Genomic DNA, 21,093 nt, shown 5'->3' on the forward strand with positions numbered 1-21,093 from the left:
TTTAAAATATCCACAGATAATCATATGAAGAAACAAAACTTCCAAGTTTATTTTTCAAAATTTTAATTAGATACGGAAGTTGAAATTTATTGGTTCCTTTCTTGTTAATAATTAAAATAACCATGAGATTTTTTACAATTTTAACCGTTAATTATTTTCATTTTGAGCTTCCTAGCTGTTGAACTAAAAAAAGGGTTATAAATATACATTCCTTAGACTGAAGCCCAAGGCCAAATACCTCCAGCTGGGAGCAGCGTTTTTTAGTTTAACCAGTTTACTTCCATTAATCATTTTCTTTCATTTCTTTTTCTTTTTCTTTTCTTTTTTGACATAGACAGGGAGAGAGAGAGAGAAAAAGAGAGAGAGAGAGTCAGAGAGAGGAACAGACAGACAGGAAAGGAGAAACACCAATTCTTCATTGTGGCACCTTAGTTGTTCATTGATTGCTTTCTCATATGTGCCTTGACTGGGGGGCTACAGCAGAGTGAGTGACCCCTTACTCAAGCCAGCAACCTTTGGGCTCAAACCAGTGACCATGAGGTCATATCTATGGTCCCACACTCAAGCCAGCGACCCAGTGCTCAAGCTGGTGAGCCCACAATCAAGTTAGATGGGGTTTCAAACCTGGATCCTCCGTGTCCCAGTCCGACGCTCTTTCCATGGCGCCACCACCTGGTCAGGACCATTTATTATTTTCTGAATGAGCCACAGTGTGAAAATCTGAAAATCTTGGGAATTGCTGTGTGAGGGTTGCTCTGTCTTGTGTCTGGATTCCGGACATGTGGTAAATCCGATGGAGTTAAAAAGACATGCTATATTCTTTTGCCAGTGTTACATTTAGGAGATTTTTATCTAATTCCTTTTCTTTCATTAGTCTAAAATATCTCTTTGTTGTCATTAAACTCAGGTTAGTTTCAAAATTATTAAGACTCTAAAGTAACATGTATTATTACTCTAGTTCATTCTAACATAAAATAGTTTATGTAAGTGAAACTATTATCTGCCCTTTGGGAGCCCAATGAGGGAGGAAGGGAGGACACTAGGAAAAGATGGAGGAATACAGGAGAAATGTGGCCTCTAGATGGTGCATCTGCAGTAAAATTTATTCACCAGGGGCATACACAAGAAAAGGTGACTCTCTCAGAGGGTGGAGATAGAAAGGCATGTGATTGGGGAGGATAAGACTGAAAGACTAAGGGATGGGGCTGTGGGTTGCGTGGAAGGGAGGCTGAAATAACCAAAGGTCAGGGCAGCTCATATGGCCACACTGTTTTCCACCAGGCTGGGTCTCAGGTATGCGTGGGGCAGGTCCAGCTTTGCATTCTGGATCTCAATTTCTTTATCCAGGGCAGCCAGCTCCTTCCTGATCTTGTTCAGCACAGCTTTAGGCTCAGAGCCCCCAAAATACTCCTCCTCATGCTGGCCCAGAGCCACCTGGCATGGGGAAAAAAGGGCAGTTGATCGCCTTATGACCCCGGTTTGGAGTGCCCATCTCCCCACAGCTGCCCCCTTCCTCAGGGACCAGAGCACCTGGCTCTCACCATAACAGGCTGGGGTCTGCCCAGGTGCCAAGTGATGGACATCTGGAGAGAAGGCTGATGAAAGTTGGGCAGTGTTGCCATGACCGTCTCCAGTGTCGCATCATTGGTGGTCGGTGGGGGCAGTCACATCGTACAGGGTGCGATAGGGACCCAAGAATACCAATCCAGCTAAGGAAGGACAGATATCTAAATTCAGTATCTGCCAAGCATAAAAATTTTAACCTCCTGCACACAGCCCCCTCCTCCAGTCCAGGTGCAAATGTCCACTGCCCTCCTACAGTAAGTACCTGGCTCATGTGGACAGAGGAGTGCTGGCCAGTGCAGGTGAAGATGCACGTGGTGACAAAGTGGCAGAACTGGTCCCGGGACTGTAAGGAGATGGGAAACCCTGCAAGGGGTAAGGAAGGTTAGAAGCTGTGAAGCCAGGAACAGAAGCAGAGTTCAGAGAGCAGGGAGAGCAAGAGGGGAGAGAGGGGGGCAAGGAGTCTCAGGAACTGATGTGAGTTGCAGTGGGGAAATGGGCAGATCCCCTGGGAGGGCCTCTATCAGTGGGCTACTGGTACGGGTCATACTGGCTCACAAGAGTCAGTTACGTTAAATGTTCAGGTATTAGGCAAGCTGATTGACATCACAACTTTAGCTACGGTGGAAATATTTGCACCATGCAAATGGCCAAATGCTAAAAACCAGGGCTTCTTTTTTCCCCCAGAGAGCCAGTTGTTGAACATTTATAAGCAGCCACTGGTCCCACTGCATCTGGGACCTAGAGAGGTTCTTATTGCATAGGAATCGAAGAAGACCTTTGGGCATTTAAATAGGGGTTGGACATGCTTCTGGAAGGTTTAAGAGAAATAGGGAGGATTCTAGGGATGTTCCAAGGAGGAATCCCTCACATTGGTGGTCTCAGGGCAGGGGCTCAACTCACCTTGGTCCTGAGCCCCTTGCAGCCCAATTTCAGTGATCTCTCGACACCAGGACTGCAGTTCAAGATCCTCTTTCACGGCCTCGTCCATCTTATAGTGAAGACTCACAATTCCCTCCACATAGCTGCCGGCCAAGGGGTTGGGCCAAGAGAGCGGAAGCTGACAGGGAGCCTCCAGACCCTGGGCTCCTTGCTCACAGGGCCAGGCCAGGCCCCCAGGCCCCAACACAGACCTTCTGTTCTCCTGGGCCTCTTCCTGCCCACCCACCCGCACCAGCCTTGTCTTCCCCTTGCCTCACCAAGAGATGACTTCCCAGAGCCGCAGGGCATCTTGGGCATAGAAGGAGGACTTGACTCCCAGGATCCCCCGGTCAGCCAAGTCCTCAGGAGGACAGAATGATCTATAGGTTAAATTGGCTCCAGCTCGCCTAAGGAGCTCCACATGGCCTCCCCCACCAGAGCTCACCACCTGAAAAGCAAGGATGGGCAGGGTCAGGCAAATCCACCTGCCCAAGGCCAGAGCTGGAGGAAACATGAGCTCCAGAATCCCCCTCCTGTCTACATACCTGGTCAAAAACGCCCATGTCAGAGACCAGCCCAGTCCTGGCCCGCACGTTAATTTCCATGGTGTATCACAGGTGTGGGGTTAATAGCTGGAAGGAGAGAGCCAGAGACTGCAAAGTCAGAGGAGAGCAGTGACAAGTCCCTGTAGGAAACTGGAGTTGAAGAGCAGGAAAGGTTCTCGGTCTTCAGGAAAAGCAGAGACATGAAGTTCAGTGGTCCCTCGACAGCAAGAGTGTTCAGTTGATTTGCAACTCATTCCACAAACCATTGATTTATTGCTGTACAATATTGTAAAAAAAAATACAATCATTCTCCTTTTCTTTTCATGTAAGACTGTCCAAGTTCTAGCTCAGTTTTCTCAACCTTTTTGTATTATCAATCCTCTAAAGAGCCTTTTCAAATATATTTTCCTCTTCTCACCCCCCAGTGAATTTTTTTAAGGAATTTTCCTAAGACTTTATTTGAGCCAAACTGATGATAGTTGTTGAAAAGCAAGATCTCAAATGCTTCACCCCATGAAATTTTAATGCTACAGATATACTATATCAGTTATGTTCTGTATGCATATGTTTGATTTCTACATAAAAATTATAAGTTTTTTTGCATCCCAGAACTTTTCCATCGTCCTGATCCCATTTTCACCCCGTGGGGGTACAATTGCTTCCACTGAGGATGCATGCTGTAACCTGCCTACCTTCAGAACTCCATCTCCTACCCACTCCCTTTGACCATTGTACTCACCTTCTCTCTTTTTCATTTTAAGTGTGAGGAGGGTAGATAGAGAGACAGACTCCTGCACATGCCCCGACTGAGATCCACTTGGCAAACTCCATTTAGAGCTGATGCTCAAATCAACTGAGCTATCCTCAGTGCCTGAGGTCAATGCTCAGACCAATCGAGTGACTGGCTGTAGGAGAGGAAGAGGGAAGGAAGGGGGAGAATAGCGGATGGTCACTTCTCCTGTGCGCCCTGACCAGGAATCAAACCTGGGGCGTCCATATGCAGGGCCAACGTTCTATCCACTGAGCCAGCCAGCCAGGGCCTGCACTCACCTCTCTGTTCTTCAGAAATGCCACGCTTGTTCCTGCCTGAGACCTCTTCACTGTTCTAAGCATTCCCTCCGCCTAGAATAGTGTGCGCCTTGATCATCTCATGGCTGGCGCCTCATAGTCTCGTTCTCTATGTCATGTCATTAAGGGAGTCTTTCCTGACTACCCAATCTGAACTTGATATCACATCACTCTGCTTTGATTCTCTGAATTGTACTTGTCACAGTTAATATGTTATAATGCAATCTTTAGCCTGTGAGCTCTAAATGGAAGTGAAAAACCCCAAAGATCAGGACCTTGCCTGTCTTAGCACAGACATCCAGAATAGTGTATGCCCCACTGGAGGCACCCAAGAAAGAGAGTTAATAGGTGAATACTCTGTGCAAATTGTCTGTTTGAAAATAAAATTGGACATTTTGGGAGTGACGTCACGGAAATGGCGCCGTGAGCAGCGCGTCCGACAGATCTCCCCAAAATCACAACAAATTTATCAACTAGAAACAGGAAAATTTATCTTCGGAGCAAACTGAAAGCAAAAGGACTGTTATCACTCGAATCTGAGAGACGAGGGTGTGGAGGAAGCTACCGCAGGGACGTTCATTCAAGCCGCGAGAAAGTGCGCCTGTGGTAAGTCATCCCGCACTCGGAAGCCGCCGCCGGCCGCCGCCAGCTGCTGCCGCCAGCCGCCGCGAGCAGCGCCCGGGTCGGTTGCAGGGCGAGCGGCAAGCAGCCGCTGGCGCGCTCCCGGTCTGGTTGCAGACCGAGCATTGCAGACCGAGCACCGCTAACGTTCCCAGCGGCCCGCGCACGGGGAGCGGGAGAGGCCCCAGGGCGGTATTCCCTACTTGGGAGATTCTCTCCGTGGGCGGGGCACCTCACCCAGCCATTCAAGCTAACAATCAAGCGTTGGGGGAGGGGCGCGTGCAGGCAGCCTGAAATACCTTCGGGAGCACAGCTGCGACCCAATTACTAAAATTAACTTAACCCGTGAAATCTGCGCACCCTCGGTTCTAATTGATAAGATCTCTCTCAGTTCACCAACCCAAGACAAGAGGCGTGATATTTTTTGGTGCCTCTCGCTAAAGGGGCGGGGGCAACTTCTGATTGATAGAGCCTCCATATTCAGGGATAAACGCTAACAAGAAGGACTTGGCAGATAATAAGATCTATACCACACTAGTCGCAAGCAGAGACTAGTGCCTCTTCTTACCGGCCAAAACAGGCTACAAAGTGTGGAAAGCCTGGGTTGAGAGGTCCAACGGAATGCTAGGCGCTGAACAATCACCTTGACAACAATTGACTCCCACCCCCGCCTGATTACACTGGAGGCCCTGACTGTCAGAGCCCTTCCCAGAGCCTTGCACTGAGTGGGGATAGAGTGGGGATTTCCCAGCTCTTTGAGTCTCTTACTCCCCAGGCAGAAGCAGTGGCAGCCTTGTGGCTGGATCGCCAGGCTGCTGGTTCGGGAGGGGGGGGACTGGGAGAGAGAATCCACGAAGGCGAACTCTCTCGTCGTTAGACCCTGCAGACGCCGGCAGGCCTTGACTACCAACAAGACTAAAGCCAATTGTGTGACATTGCCATAGAACCCCATCAACTGCAAGTCCCTGCCTGGGTGTGGCGCAGGGGCAGAGCCTGGGGTGCAGAGTCGCCGACCGGGAAGAGGGAGAGAGGAGAAGGAGGAAGAGGTTGACATCTCAAAATCAGGAAAAATCCACAGACTTTGCAGCTTGTTCCACTGTTTGTTGGTTTTTTTTTTGTTGTTGTTGTTGTTGTTTGTTCCTTCTATCTTATTGCCTTTATTTCCTCCACCTCAGTCCTTCTATTCTCTGCCCATCTTATGCTTCCCTTTTCTTGAACTACACTACCCATAAGTGTTACATTTTATTTCTCTTCTTCATCCTCACCCTCCTTTGGGGTTATACTCCAGGACACTTAATTCTCACTCTCTCCTCTTTTGTTTTTTTTTGCCTTATTTTGTTTTTTTCTCTTCCTTTTTTATTTCTTCCTTCGTTTTTCTCTTTTTCTTATTTTTTCCTTTCTATTCGTTTTTTCTTTTCTCGTTTTACTTTCCTCCCATTTAATCCTCAATCACGAACAAATTAGTTAATTTGGGACTCAAGGTTTTTTTTTGGCTTTGTTTTTCTTTTTCGGTTTTGTTTTTGTTTTTTTCTGGTTGGTTTGTTTTTGTGGCATTTTGGGTCCTCCCAACCCAAGGTCTCCATTGTATTTGGCCTTTGCTCCACTTAATACAACGTATTTTTACTTATTATTTTTATTTTTTCTTCTTGATTATTCCTTTTTTTGTCCTTATTTCTGGTTCCCTCTTGTCCCTCTCATTATATCTCTTGGTTGACCGTCACCCGCAGGCAGATCAACTTATGCTTGTCTAAGATTTTCTTCCTTTTTTTTTTTTTATTTTTTTATTTTTTTATTTTTTTATTTTTTTTATTTATTTTTTTATTTTTTGCCCCCTTGAACTCTTCACCGCAAACCAGGCCCTCCATTATAGGCACGATATTTCCCTGAGGAGGGGAGAGGAGGGAAGGAGAACAAAGAAAAAAAAAAGGGGGAAATAATAAATTATTACTGCTTTTTTTTGTGGGGTGTTTTACCCTTTGTTTTTTTTGTTTGTTTGTTTGGTTTTTTTTGTTTTGTTTTTTTTTGTTTTGTTTTTTTTTTTTTGTTTTTTACTTTTTACTCTTTATTAATTCTAATTAGTGCTATCAACAAGACCACCCTCAGATGCCAATAAGAAAGAGGAAATCGAATATTATGGATACAAAAGAAAGAGAGGTAACACAAATAGATGTGGAAAAATCTATGGAGAAAAGACTTAACATATTGGAAGCCTTGGAGCTAAATGACAGAGAATTTAAAATAGAAATCTTAAAAATACTCAGAGATATACAAGAAAACACGGAAAGGCAATATAGGGAGATCAGAAAACAACTCAATGAACACAAAGAATATATTACCAAGGAAATTGAAACTATAAAAACAAATCAAACAGAAATGAAAAACTCAATTCACGAACTGAAAAACGAGGTAACAAGCTTAGCTAGCAGAACAACCCAGATTGAAGATAGGATTAGTGAAATAGAAGACAAACAACTTGAGGCACAACAGAGAGAAGAAGAAAGAGATTCAAAAATAATAAAAAACGAGAAAGCCCTACAGGAATTATCTGACTCCATCAGAAAGAATAACATAAGAATAATAGGTATATCAGAGGGAGAAGAGAAAGAAAATGGAATGGAGAATATACTCAAACAAATAATAGACGAGAACTTCCCAAGCCTGTGGAAAGAACTAAAGCCTCAAATTCAAGAAGCAAACAGAACACCGAGTTTTCTTAACCCCAACAAACCCACTCCAAGGCACATCATAATAAAGATGACACAAACCAATGACAAAGAAAAAATTCTCAAGGCAGCCAGGGAAAAGAAGAGTACAACATATAAAGGAAGGCCTATTAGATTATCATCAGATTTCTCAGCAGAAACTCTACAAGCTAGAAGAGAGTGGACCCCAATATTTAAAGCCCTGAAAGAGAGGAACTTTCAGCCAAGAATACTATACCCATCAAAGCTATCCTTCAAGTATGAAGGAGATATAAAAACATTCACAAATACAGAAAAGATGAGAGAATTTATCACGAGAAAGCCCCCACTCCAGGAAATACTAAAGGGGGTTTTCCAACCAGATTCAAAGAACAAAAGAAAACAACACCACAAGTAACAGCTCCACCAAGAACACAATAAAACCAAACTTAAACTGTGACAACAAAGGAAAAAAAAGGGGGGGGAGAGAATGGAGATTAACAGTAGCAAAGGACGATGAAGTGCAGAAATACTTATAAGATAGGGTACTACAATGAATATGGTAGGTACCCTTTTCATTACTTAATGGTAACCACCCTAGAAAAAACCACCACAAAAACACATGACTTAAAAAAGGTAGCAACAGAGGAAAGAAGTATGGAACACAAACAAACAGAAACAAATGATAGAAAAACAAAAGAGAAGAATCAAACTAGATACAAAACTAACAGAAAGCAATTTATAAAATGGCAGTAGGGAACCCACAAGTGTCAATAATTACACTAAATGTAAATGGATTAAACTTACCAATAAAAAGACACAGAGTAGCAGAATGGATTAAAAAAGAAAATCCAACTATATGCTGCCTACAAGAAACACATCTAAGCAACAAGGATAAAAACAAATTCAAAGTGAAAGGCTGGAAAACAATACTCCAAGCAAACAACACCCAAAAAAAAGCAGGTGTAGCAATACTCATATCTGATAATGCTGACTACAAGACAGAAAAAGTACTCAGAGACAAAAATGGTCACTTCATAATGATTAAGGGGACACTGAATCAAGAAGACATAACAATCCTTAATATATATGCACCAAACCAAGGAGCACCAAAATATATAAGACAGCTACTTATTGACCTTAAAACAAAAACTAACAAAAATACAATCATACTTGGAGACCTCAATACTCCGCTGACGGCTCTAGATCGGTCATCCAAACAGAGAATCAATAAAGATATAGTGGCCTTGAACGAAATACTAGAACACCTGGATATGATAGACATCTACAGGACACTTCATCCCAAAGCGACAGAGTATACATTTTTCTCTAGTGTACATGGAACATTCTCAAGAATTGAACATATGTTGGGCCACAAAGACAATATCAGCAAATTTAGAAAAATTGAAATTGTACCAAGCATATTTTCTGATCATAAAGCCTTGAAACTAGAATTCAACTGCAAAAAAGAGGGGGAAAAACCCACAAAAATGTGGAAACTAAACAACATACTTCTAAAAAATGAATGGGTCAAAGAAGAAATAAGTGCAGAGATCAAAAGATACATACAGACAAATGAAAATGAAAATACGACATATCAGAATCTCTGGGATGCAGCAAAAGCAGTAATAAGAGGAAAGTTCATATCACTTCAGGCCTATATGAACAAACAAGAGAGAGCCGAAGTAAACCACTTAACTTCACACCTTAAGGAACTAGAAAAAGAAGAACAAAGACAACCCAAAACCAGCCGAAGAAAGGAGATAATAAAAATCAGAGCAGAAATAAATGAAATAGAGAACAGAAAAACTATAGAAAAAATCAATAAAACAAGGAGCTGGTTCTTTGAAAAGGTCAACAAAATTGACAAACCCTTGGCAAGACTCACCAAGGAAAAAAGGCACAGGACTCAAATAAATAAAATCCAAAATGAAAGAGGAGAGATCACCACAGACATCATAGATATACAAAGAATTATTGTAGAATACTATGAAAAATTATATGCCACCAAATACAACAATCTAGAAGAAATGGATAAATTCCTAGAACAATACAACCTTCCTAGACTGAGTCATGAAGAAGCAGAAAGCCTAAACAGACCAATCAGCAGGGAGGAAATAGAAAAAACTATTAAAAACCTCCCCAAAAATAAAAGTCCAGGCCCAGACGGTTATACTAGTGAATTCTATCAAACATTCAAAGAAGACTTGGTTCCTATTCTACTCAAAGTCTTCCAAAAAATTGAAGAAGAAGCAATACTTCCAAACACATTTTATGAGGCCAACATAACCCTCATACCAAAACCTGGCAAGGATGGCACAAAGAAAGAAAACTACAGACCAATATCTCTAATGAATACAGATGCTAAAATTCTAAACAAAATACTGGCAAACCGAATACAACAACATATTAAAAAAATAATACATCATGATCAAGTGGGATTCATCCCAGAATCTCAAGGATGGTTCAACATACGCAAAACGGTTAACGTAATACACCATATCAACAAAACAAAGAACAAAAACCACATGATCTTATCAATAGATGCAGAAAAGGCTTTTGATAAAATACAACACAATTTTATGTTTAAGACTCTCAACAAAATGGGTATAGAAGGAAAATATCTCAACATGATAAAGGCCATATATGATAAACCATCAGCTAACATCATATTAAATGGCACTAAACTGAAGGCTTTCCCCCTTAAATCAGGAACAAGACAGGGTTGTCCACTCTCTCCACTCTTATTTAACGTGGTGCTAGAAGTTCTGGCCAGAGCAATCAGACAAGACAAAGAAATAAAAGGCATCCATATTGGAAAAGAAGAAGTAAAGGTATCACTTTTTGCTGATGATATGATCCTATACATCGAAAACCCAAAGGACTCCACAAAAAGATTATTAGAAACAATAAACCAATACAGTAAGGTCGCAGGATACAAAATTAACATACAGAAGTCCATAGCCTTTCTCTATGCCAACAATGAAATATTAGAAAACGAACTCAAAAAAATAATCCCCTTCACGATTGCAACAAAAAAAATAAAATACCTAGGAATAAACATAACAAAGGACCTATATAATGAAAATTACAAAGCATTGTTAAGGGAAATCGAAAAAGATACAATGAGATGGAAAAATATTCCTTGTTCTTGGATAGGAAGAATAAATATAATCAAAATGGCCATATTACCCAAAGCAATATACAAATTTAATGCAATTCCCATCAAAATTCCTATGAGATTTTTTAAAGAAATGGAACAAAAAATCATCAGATTTATATGGAACTATAAAAAACCCCGAATAGCCAAAACAATCCTAAGGAAAAAGAATGAAGCTGGGGGCATTACAATACCTGACTTTAAACTATATTATAGGGCCACAATAATCAAAACAGCATGGTATTGGCAGAAAAATAGACACTCAGACCAATGGAACAGAATAGAAAGCCCAGAAATAAAACCACATATATATGGTCAAATAATCTTTGATAAAGGGGCCAACAACACACAATGGAGAAAAGAAAGCCTCTTCAACAAATGGTGTTGGGAAAACTGGAAAGCCACATGCAAAAGAATGAAACTCGACTACAGCCTGTCCCCGTGTACTAAAATTAATTCAAAATGGATCAAAGACCTAAATATAAGACCTGAAACAATAAAGTACATAGAAGAAGACATAGGTACTAAACTCATGGACCTGGGTTTTAAAGAACATTTTATGAACTTGACTCCAATGGCAAGAGAAGTGAAGGCAAAGATAAATGAATGGGACTACATCAGAATAAAAAGTTTTTGCTCAGCAAGAGAAACTGATATAAAAATAAACAGACAGCCAACTAAATGAGAAATGATATTTTCAAACAACAGCTCAGATAAGGGCCTAATTTCCAAAATTTACAAAGAACTCATAAAACTCAACAACAAACAAACAAACAATCCAATAAAAAAATTGGAAGAAGACATGAATAGACACTTCTCCCAGGAAGAGATACAAATGGCCAACAGATATATGAAAAAATGCTCAGCTTCATTAGTTATTAGGGAAATGCAAATCAAAACTACAATGAGATACCACCTCACCCCTGTTAGATTAGCTATGATCAACAAGACGGGTAATAGCAAATGTTGGAGAGGCTGTGGAGAAAAAGGAACCCTCATTCACTGTTGGTGGGACTGTAAAGTAGTACAACCATTATGGAGGAAAGTATGGTGGTTCCTCAAAAAACTGCAAATAGAACTACCTTATGACCCAGCAATCCCTCTACTGGGTATATACCCCAAAACCTCAGAAACATTGATACGTGAAGACACATGTAGCCCCATGTTCATTGCAGCACTGTTCACAGTGGCCAAGACATGGAAACAACCAAAAAGCCCTTCAATAGAAGACTGGATAAAGAAGATGTGGCACATATACACTATGGAATACTACTCAGCCATAAGAAACGATGACATCAGATCATTTACAGCAAAATGGTGGGATCTTGATAACATTATAAGGAGTGAAATAAGTAAATCAGAAAAAAACAAGAACTACATGATTCCATACATTGGTGGAACATAAAAATGAGACTAAGAGACATGGACAAGAGTGTGGTGGTTACCAGGGGTGGGGGGAGGGAGGACAGGGGGAGAGTTAGGGGGAGGGGGAGGGGCACAGAGAACTAGATAGAGGGTGGCGAAGGACAATCTGACTTTGGTCGAGGGGTATGCAACATAATTTAATGACAAAATAACCTAGACATGTTTTCTTTGAATATATGTACCCTGATTTATTAATGTCATCCCATTACCATTAATAAAAATTTATTTAAAAAAAAAAAAAAAAGAAAAGAAAATAAAATTGGCTACTGTTGTTGACTGGAGCACTTCTAACAGGCCAGTGTGTTATTATTTTAGAACCCTTCAAAACTGGCTAGAAAAATCTGGTATTTGCATGGTCCCCTCTTTTGGGAAGGAATCCTCAGTCTTTTGTGGGTACTGTTTATATATGATACGTTTATCCATCATGCATTATACACGGAGAGTAAGACTTCTTACCTCTCACCCCACTAACCACCCACCTTGTCAAGTACTGCTTCTTCCTGGGATCACATTCCTGGGATTCCATCCAGTAGGATAAAGCAGGCTTCAAACAGGGAACCCTTCTACAGAGAGGAGAAATGTATCCACAGTTAGCATTCAAAGAGACTCCCAGAGAGAAAGGCAAAGGGAGAAAGACTTTTTTTATTTTTTAAATTAAATTTAATGCAGTGACATTGATAAATCAGGGTAAACATATTGAGAGAAAACAGGAGAAAGACTTTTAAAGACATCTATTTTTAACCAATTTTACCCCAGTACATTTTATTTAAAAACAAAGCATTTGTTTAGCTTCTTGACATTATCCTATATCAGTACTACCATCCTATTGGCAGAATCAGAGCATCTGTTCCAATTCATCTCACTTTAATTAAAGGAAGAAACCATCTTGTGTGGGTTGGTGCCTTGGGCAGGTTTTGTGGTAGCAGACCTAGATTTAGAACTAGGACTCTCGATCCAGTTTGCATCACATGCATTGCAAACTGTCCCATTGTCGAGATGGCCATGCCCCTTCCCCGATTATCCCCCAGCAGGCAGCTCCCTGTGTCTGGTTCCATCAGCTCAGCAAATGGTCTTTCACTCCCTGTTCCAATCTCACCTCTGCCAGGTAATCCGCAGAGGTTCCCCTGACTACCACTGCCTCAGAATGCAGACACACACGACGGCCATGCTCACATCCTGCCTTGTTCGTCTGCCTTACAGCCAGCTCATCTTTTCTGTATCCAGCTTTCCTCCTCCAGGAAAGCTCTTCAGTTCTCTCCACTTGACAGTGCATTCATCACCCTTCTTGCTGCCCGTGAATACGTGGGTTGGTAGCACTAACGTAAGCCAGAGAGTGTCACTGTCCCAGCTAAAATCTCTGGCCCCACCTGCATGTCCTTGGAAATCCAGGCTGGGAGTCCGTCCCTCATAGTTCCCCCACATATTTCTATCATTCTGAGTTTTTCCCAGTACAGGACTCTGCACCCAGGGACAGTGGGTTAGCACAGCCTCCCTTCCCTGACTCACATTTGGTCCCTGCCCTTCACCAGTCTCCCCACACAGACAAAGAGAGAACAGTGTAGGGAGGGAGGAGGTACCTGGAGTTCTTTCTCCAACTGGGCCTGAAGCTCCTCCATCCCCGAGGGCAGCACCAGCCGGGAGGGCAGAGAGGTGGAGCGTCTCAGCAGCATGGGGTTGGCACCATTGAGGAACTGGTAGCCAAAAAGCTCATCATCCTGCCAGCACTGGTGAACCTTCTCTATGGGGTCGGCGTGGAGGACAGGAGGAGGTCTTTCTTTCTTTCAGGTGAATCTATTGGGGTGCCATTGCTTAATAAAACTATATAGTTTTCATGTGTACAATTCTATAATACATCTACTGTATACTGTGTGTTCATCACCCCAGGAGGAGGAGTATATTCACAACTCGATGTCCCTTCCCCAGGCTCTACCCCAGTGACTCAGGCATATGACCACCCTGTACCCAGCCCTCTGAGATGACCAGGCATGGGAAGGTCTCATCTGGGTAAACGTTATGGGGGAGTACAGAGTGTGAAGGTCAGGTCATCAAAAGGGGCCCTCAAAGGGGATATAGAGACCTGGGGAACCACTGACCAGCCAGGGTGCTCTTCTGGCCCCAGAAGATCTGATCAAATCCTCCAGCTGGTTCCAGGAGCTCAGGAGGGTGTAAACACGTTTGAGGGCCATCTTTAGTGCCCTAGGACAGGTATTGAGGCATGAGCCATTCCCTGATTCCTCAGCCCCTCACCATTTACCTCCACTTGGGATCTCCCAGCCCTTTTCCCACTCTGAGCTCCAGGCTTTTCCTCACCCTGCCTGCAGTGTCCATTCAAAGTCCAACCTCTTCTCATGGAATCTCGTATTTGGAGGTAGGCCATTCTCACAGCCTGCAGCTATTGTCAGGGGTAACCCTTCCTTCCAGGTGGCCCAGCTAGGAGATGGGGACAAAGCCTCAGGGAGGGTGCTTAGTTCAATGATGTGGGTAGGGTCAGGGGAGGTGGGGTGAAACTAGGTGGTCTAATATGGGTGGGTGGTCACCGGTATATTTGTCATCTTTTCTTCAGTTCCTTCTCTCGATGCTTCTGGAACACATCTAATGCATTGTCTCCTGCCAGGCGGGCTGGGGAGAGATTAAGATGATTGGCCACACAAAACTGTGTGTGCTCTCCTGCTTGACTCCACCTTCCTTTCTCTATCATAGCCCATGTGTTCAGTCATGCTGTGTCGCTTTTATCACTGCCTGTGCTTCATTCCATGGCTTCCCCAGGCACATGTATCCCAACTTTGTACTCCTGGTTCCACTTGTCTCAGCCCTCAGCTCTTGCCTTGAGACAAAATGTCATGTTTGTTGACATCTATGATATATTGCTTTGTTGAATTTCCACTTCTTAAGCCTCACCTGTCACTTTTTCAGCTGTCCTAAAATGCTGTTTGCTTTCGTTAGCTAATGTCATCTCTCTTAGACTTACCATCAAAGTCTAGATAATCAGTACTTATACTCACCTGTATCCAAGTCATATATTTCATGTTTCCATCCTTACGTGTTCTTGACCTCACTTGTTTCCATATTCATCTCTCTTATTTCCCACAGTAATAATTCCGTGTTTGCAGTCCTCATTCTCCCTGCCCCAGTCAGTGTGCTCCCTGCCCTCACAGTTTCTTTTCTTTTTTTTTTTTTTTTTTCATTTTTCTGAAGCTGGAAACAGGGAGAGACAGTCAGACAGACTCCCGCATGCGCCCAACTGGGATCCACCCGGCTCGCCCACCAGGGGCGATGCTCTGCCCACCAGGGGGCGATGCTCTGCCCATCCTGGGCGTAGCCATGCTGCGACCAGAGCCACTCTAGCGCCTGAGGCAGAGGCCACAGAGCCATCCCCAGCGCCCGGGCTATCTTTGCTCCAATGGAGCCTTGGCTGTGGGAGGGGAAGAGAGAGACAGAGAGGAAAGCGCGGCGGAGGGGTGGAGAAGCAAATGGGCGCTTCTCCTGTGTGCCCTGGCCTGGAATCGAACCCGGGTCCTCCGCACGCTAGGCCGACGCCTCACAGTTTCTTCAATGTTTTACCTACCAAAGCAGCCCTCTCGATTTCACCCATTTCAAATCTCACATTTGTCCTAAGAGGAAAGTCCCCTTTTTGTACTCTTAACTCAAATTTCCTGATCTATCCCTATTCTTCATTATCTATGAGTTTCATTCTTAATCAGCTGAAATATCCTCAACTCTCCTACACTATCCCATATTACTTTGTTACCTTCCCTTATTCTGGTCCTCTCGGGTCCACACCTTAACCTGTTCTCCAAAATAATGTATTTTGAATTAGGTACACTATTCCTCTGACCTCCCGTATCTCCACCATCACGTGTTCCCTGAGATAAGACAGTCTATGTGGGCCAAACTCTAAGCACTGTTTCCACATCGCTATCTGTATCCAGCTTCATCTCACCTACCCTCCACATCACAACGTTTATAGCTGGTAGCCTGACTTCATCCTGCCCTCATCTGTACTTATGCCTGCTTGTGTCTCAAAGACATAGATTACATGCTTCCAGTCTTACCTGTCATGCACCTCAATTGTCTCTCATACTTATTTCCTAAGATAACAGATTCTGTATTTGCAGTCCTCATTCATCCTAACCTAGTCAGGGTGCTTCCTCCCCTCACAGTTTCTTCCGTGTTTTTCCTACCCAGCAGCCCTGCAGGTCATATCCATGTCCTTCCCTTACCTGTCTCCTCTCGGGGGGCACGCCCACCATCCCCTATTCCATGTGCTAGCCTCACCTGTCCCTGCCCTAACTTGTTCCCAGTCACTAGAGATCTTTCCACTTGACTTTGGCTCGTCTGCTTTCCAGCATTGCTGCCACTCCCATTCCCTGTGCTCACCTTCTAGGGAGGTGGGATCCGCACATCACTTAGTTCCGGTCCAGTCCCACTTCCAGCCTTTTTAAATCTACGTGTAACCTCCCCCCACTTCCTGTCTTCTCCACCCTTCACCTGCGGAGCAGCCACTTTGTCAAGCCCTTTGGACCTTCCTCAGTGCTGTCCCCTGCCTCCCGCCCCCACCCCCAGGAGTCCCGAGACCCTGCGCCCACTTCCCTGAGCGGCCCCTCACCGGTGCCCTCGGGCAGGGTCAGCACGCCCTCGCCCTGTACCCAGCGGTAGCACGGGAAGGCGGCCTCCTCCGCGCTGGCCCCGGGGCCCCGCACGGTGATGCGGTCGCAATACCACGCGTCGTCCACCAGGGAGTGGTGTTTGCGCAACTTCACGAACTGCAGGGGCCCCAAGTCGTCCGGAACGTCGTGCTCGAACTCCTCCACCTGTGGGGACCGGAACCCGCTGAGACTTGGTAGCGGGGACCCTGGACAGGCCGTGTTCCCTGGGGAGGGGGTCTTCTGTGGACTCTGGTGACAAAGCCTCCAGCATTCCCTCCTCCCAACACCACCAGGAGGTCCCACACCACCGGGGGGACCGGGGCGAGGGGCGAGGCGCGCAGTGTCCTGAACTGAGGGCTGAGCAGCATCTCCTGCGCCCTCCATCACCTGAGCCCTCACCGCCTTCGCACCCTTGGAGGACCTTCTTCTTTGATGACCCAGAATGAGACTGGCCTGGGTGCGAGCACCACGGTCGGGGTTGGGGGGTGAGGGGGTTGAGCCCCTCCTGTGCCCGGCTAGACCTGTCCCCGTGTACCGTCTCCTGGAAGTCTCAACCCGAGCACTGCCACTCTTCCTCGCCCCCCCGCCCCGCGAGCCCGGCCGGGATTGGGGTCCCCGCCCCCCTTGCTGACCTGACCCCGTGTAGACCACAGCTGCAGCTCCAGCTCCGCCTCCCCGCGCGCCCCGACCAGCCACAGCTGCACGCGCTTGTGGGACCCGGAGAAGAGCCAGGCCCCCGTGGCCACGCGGATGCGGTAGCGGCCCATGGTGGGTCCCCGGTAGCCAAGGCGAGAGGAGCAGGTGCTGTGCTTTGGGACCGACTCGGGCCGCCGACGTGAGCTGAGTCTGGGTCCCCGCCCTCCTCACAACTTTCAGGCGCTTCCAAGTCTCCGCCCCGGACGAGCCCCAACCTGCGAGCGGCTGAGCAGGCTGTGGGAATGGCCGCGCCTCCGGTCCGAGCGTAGCTGCGGGAAGATAAAGGGCCTTTGGTCAGGATGAGGCCGAGGATGGCTGCCACAGGGCTCCTCTGAACCTCCCAGCGAGGCTAGGGCCAAGAGCCTCGAGATTGGGGGGAGCAAGGATGAGGACACTTCCAAGGTCGCTAGGCCTTTTGGAGAACTAGTTGGAAAAGGTCGGTGACTCGGCCTTCCAGAGTGGAAAGTGTCCCCTTTTCTGGGCTGGGGCCTGAGGAAGGCAGTGGCCCGACCTCTGGAAGGCCAGCCTGGGAGGTTTGCTGGGCTGCGAGACCCGTTATGGTCCAGTAAGTCTTCAGTTCCTGATTTCTACTGCATTTGAGCGCAATCTTTCAGTAAATGAGGTTTCCAGGCTGCCTAGAACCTGGGAAAGTAACAGTTGAAAGACTTGTTCTTTGCTTCTCACTGACCCTGGTTTGAAACATCCCGGCATTACAAGCCTAGTTACACCAGATATTGAGAGAGGCCAGTGAAAGCCCCTTTTTGTCCAACCTTTATAATGGGCACAGAAAATGTTAGGGACCCAGGTGTTAGGGTGTAGTATGTAGTCACTCAGGGACCCAGCATACATGGACAATTTCCATAACCTTTGTCTTTTCCAGGTGTGTGAATCCTCTATCCCATCATTACATTATTAGTAAATATTTATAATGGCCTCATTTTACTGATCATGGTACCTGCTTCTCCTACCAGAATTCAGTTTTTTCCTTAGAAAAAAGGTATATGTAAACAGATTTTACTAGGCATGAAGTTCCACTTCTTTATTCTTCCATCTTGTCTTTATCTCACTCAACCCCAGTCATTACCTGGTTCCCATGGCACTCAGCGGAGGAAACCAGGGAACAGCACTAGAAGGATGCTTCAGGGTGCAGGCTTTGTCAGCCACCCAGGAATCAGATGAAGCCCCTGTAGGTCCCTGTCTAGAGCTTGGTCCAAGTCACTGTAAGCATTTGGCTCACAGTGAATATGTCTGGTGGTCTAGGCTCAGTCAGGCAAGGTAAATCTGCTTTCTTGAGCCAACCCCTGAGAAGTGACTTGTCATGTTGGTTATTGGTGAGGATGAAAGGGATTCTGTAGTCCTGCGCTCCAGCTTCTAGAACTCACGGAAGATTTGGATCCTTACTGAGCGCCCTGCCCTTTCTTACCTTCTACGACCACTCCTGCCTACATTCTCTGTGCTCAGGACTGGTGTCTGCCATATGCTGGCCCCAGTCTCCTCCAGCTTGGGAATTCACCCTATCCTGTAAAATCCAAATAAAATGGCTCATATTCCTGTCCTCTATAGCAACTGAACCTGGGCTTTTTACATAAACACTTCAAGGGTCCCTTTGCCTGGGAAAAGAGTTTGTTTCATCCCTACTTCCAAAATCAGTCCAAACACCACCTGCTTCTCCGCTGGTGAAACTTCTCTCCCTACTCCAGTGTTCTAGAATGTCACCCAGTGGTGTTGGTTGGGGGTCAACACTTAACAGTATCCCAAGCTACTGAATGTGCTAAGTGAGTTAATGCTTTCTTAAACATTTCTTTTTAATTTATTGATTTTAGAGAGAGGCTAGTCCTAGAACGTATGCCAAGGTCAATCCCCAAAAGTCAGCTCAAGTTTCTATGGATTCATAGAATCATCTTCAATCATTACTATACCTCTAGAAGTGGGTGGTTTTAAGTATTCTTTATACAATATAGACAGTATTTATATATATTTATTGAAAATATTTTTATAAGGCCCTGGCTGGTTTGCTCAGTGGTAGAGCATCGGCCTGGCGTGAAGTTCCGGGTCCGATTCCCGGCCAGGGCACACAGGAGAGGCGCCCATCTGCTTCTCCACCCCTCCCCCTCTCCTTCTTCTCTGTCTCTCTCTTCCCCTCCCGCAGCCAAGGCTCCATTGGAGCAAAAGATAGCCGGGGCGCTGGGGATGGCTCGTTGGCCTCTGCCCCAGGCGCTAGAGTGGCTCTGGTCGCAACAGAGCGACACCCCGAATGGGCAGAGCATCGCCCCCTGGTGGGTGTGCCGCGTGGATCCCGGCCGGGCACGGGAGTCTATCTGACTGCCTCCAGGTTTCCAGCTTCAGAAAAATACAAAAAACCAAAAAGTCATATTTCTCCATAATTCCTTCAGGATATTTTGCTGAATTTAGAATTCTGAGTTGATAGTTGTTTTCTTTCAGCAGTTAAAAAATATTCTATTTCCTTCTGGCCTCTATTGTTTATTTTTATTTTATTTTATTGATTTTAATTTGTGTGTTTACATAGTTGCAAGTGTTCTCCCTGATATCCTTTGCCCCCTCACTCACCACCTCCCCCCCTCCCTCCATGATTTACTATCCTGCCCTCTATCTCTCTGTGTTATGTGTATATACTTTCACTAATGTCTTTCCTTTCTTTGATCCCCCTACCCCCATCCCCTTGGCCTCTGACCCCTTTCCCTCTGGACTCTTTGACTCCTTCTCTGCCTCTCTTCTATTCCTCAGTTCACATTGTTATTGGATTCCTCATATGAGTGAAGTAATATATTTTTCTTTCTCTGTCGGGCTTATTTCACTTAGCATAATAGACTCCAGGTCCATCCATATTGTCGCAAAGGTAAGATTTCCTTCTTTTTCACCGGCCTCTATTGTTTCTGATGAGAACTCCAATCATTTTTGTCATTGTTCCTCTGTAGAAATGTGTCACTTTTCTCTGGCTCTTTCAAGATTTAATCCTTTGTCTTTAGTGTTCAGTAGTTTGATTGTGATATGCCTGGATAAAGATTTTGTTTGTTTTATCCTGTTGGTGATTTGCTGAGCTCTTTGAATCTCTAGGCTTTTGCCTTTTATGGGATTTAAAAAGTTTTAAGCCATTATTTCTTTAAAATTGTTTTGCTGCACTGCTCTCCTTTCCTTTCCTTCTTGGACTCAGATGACATGAATGTTAGACCTTTTGACATTGTTCTACATGTTCTTGAATCTCTCTTCACTTCTTTTCTGTAGTATTTTTTCCTCTATATTGTTGAAATAGCTTACTTTCTATTATTTATTATATTCAAGTTCACAGAATCTTTCCTTTCTCATCTCCATCATGTGCTTCAACTCTTTCTGTAAATTTTTAAATATTTGACTTACTTTATTTTCCAGTTCTAAATGTTCCACTAGGTTTCTTTTATGCTTTTACTTATTTCCTGAGATTTTCTATCTTTTCATTCATTTCAACAGTGTTTGCCCTTACTTGTTGGAGTATTTTATAATCATTCCTCTAAAATCTTTGTCAGATCATCCCAACACCTGTGTTATTTTCACTTTGGCATTTATTGCCTCTTCTTAGGTGAGTTGAGATGTTCCTGGCTGTTTACAGTCTGAGTAATTTGGGATTACGTTCTGGATGTATTGAATATTATGGTATGAGACTGTTCCATGGTCTCCTCTTCAGAGACTTCAGTTGTGTGTATGTTGACAAGCTTTTATCTGTATTCTGTACCTCTCAGTCCTCTTAATCTTTGAATCTTCATTATGTTTAC

General features: G+C 44.6%; 1 protein-coding gene and 1 pseudogene across 1 annotated transcript in view; both read right to left on the minus strand.

The window, feature by feature from the left end:
• LOC136391548 (polyunsaturated fatty acid lipoxygenase ALOX12-like) overlaps positions 1-21,093 on the minus strand; it is a 189,582-nt gene that overhangs the window by 39,931 nt on the left and 128,558 nt on the right. The gene's annotated exons all lie outside the window — the stretch shown is intronic.
• On the minus strand, positions 1,098-17,397 carry LOC136394151 (polyunsaturated fatty acid lipoxygenase ALOX12-like; annotated as a pseudogene).

The sequence above is a fragment of the Saccopteryx leptura genome, chromosome 2 (genome assembly GCF_036850995.1).
Source record: "Saccopteryx leptura isolate mSacLep1 chromosome 2, mSacLep1_pri_phased_curated, whole genome shotgun sequence".
Lineage (NCBI taxonomy): Eukaryota > Metazoa > Chordata > Mammalia > Chiroptera > Emballonuridae > Saccopteryx > Saccopteryx leptura.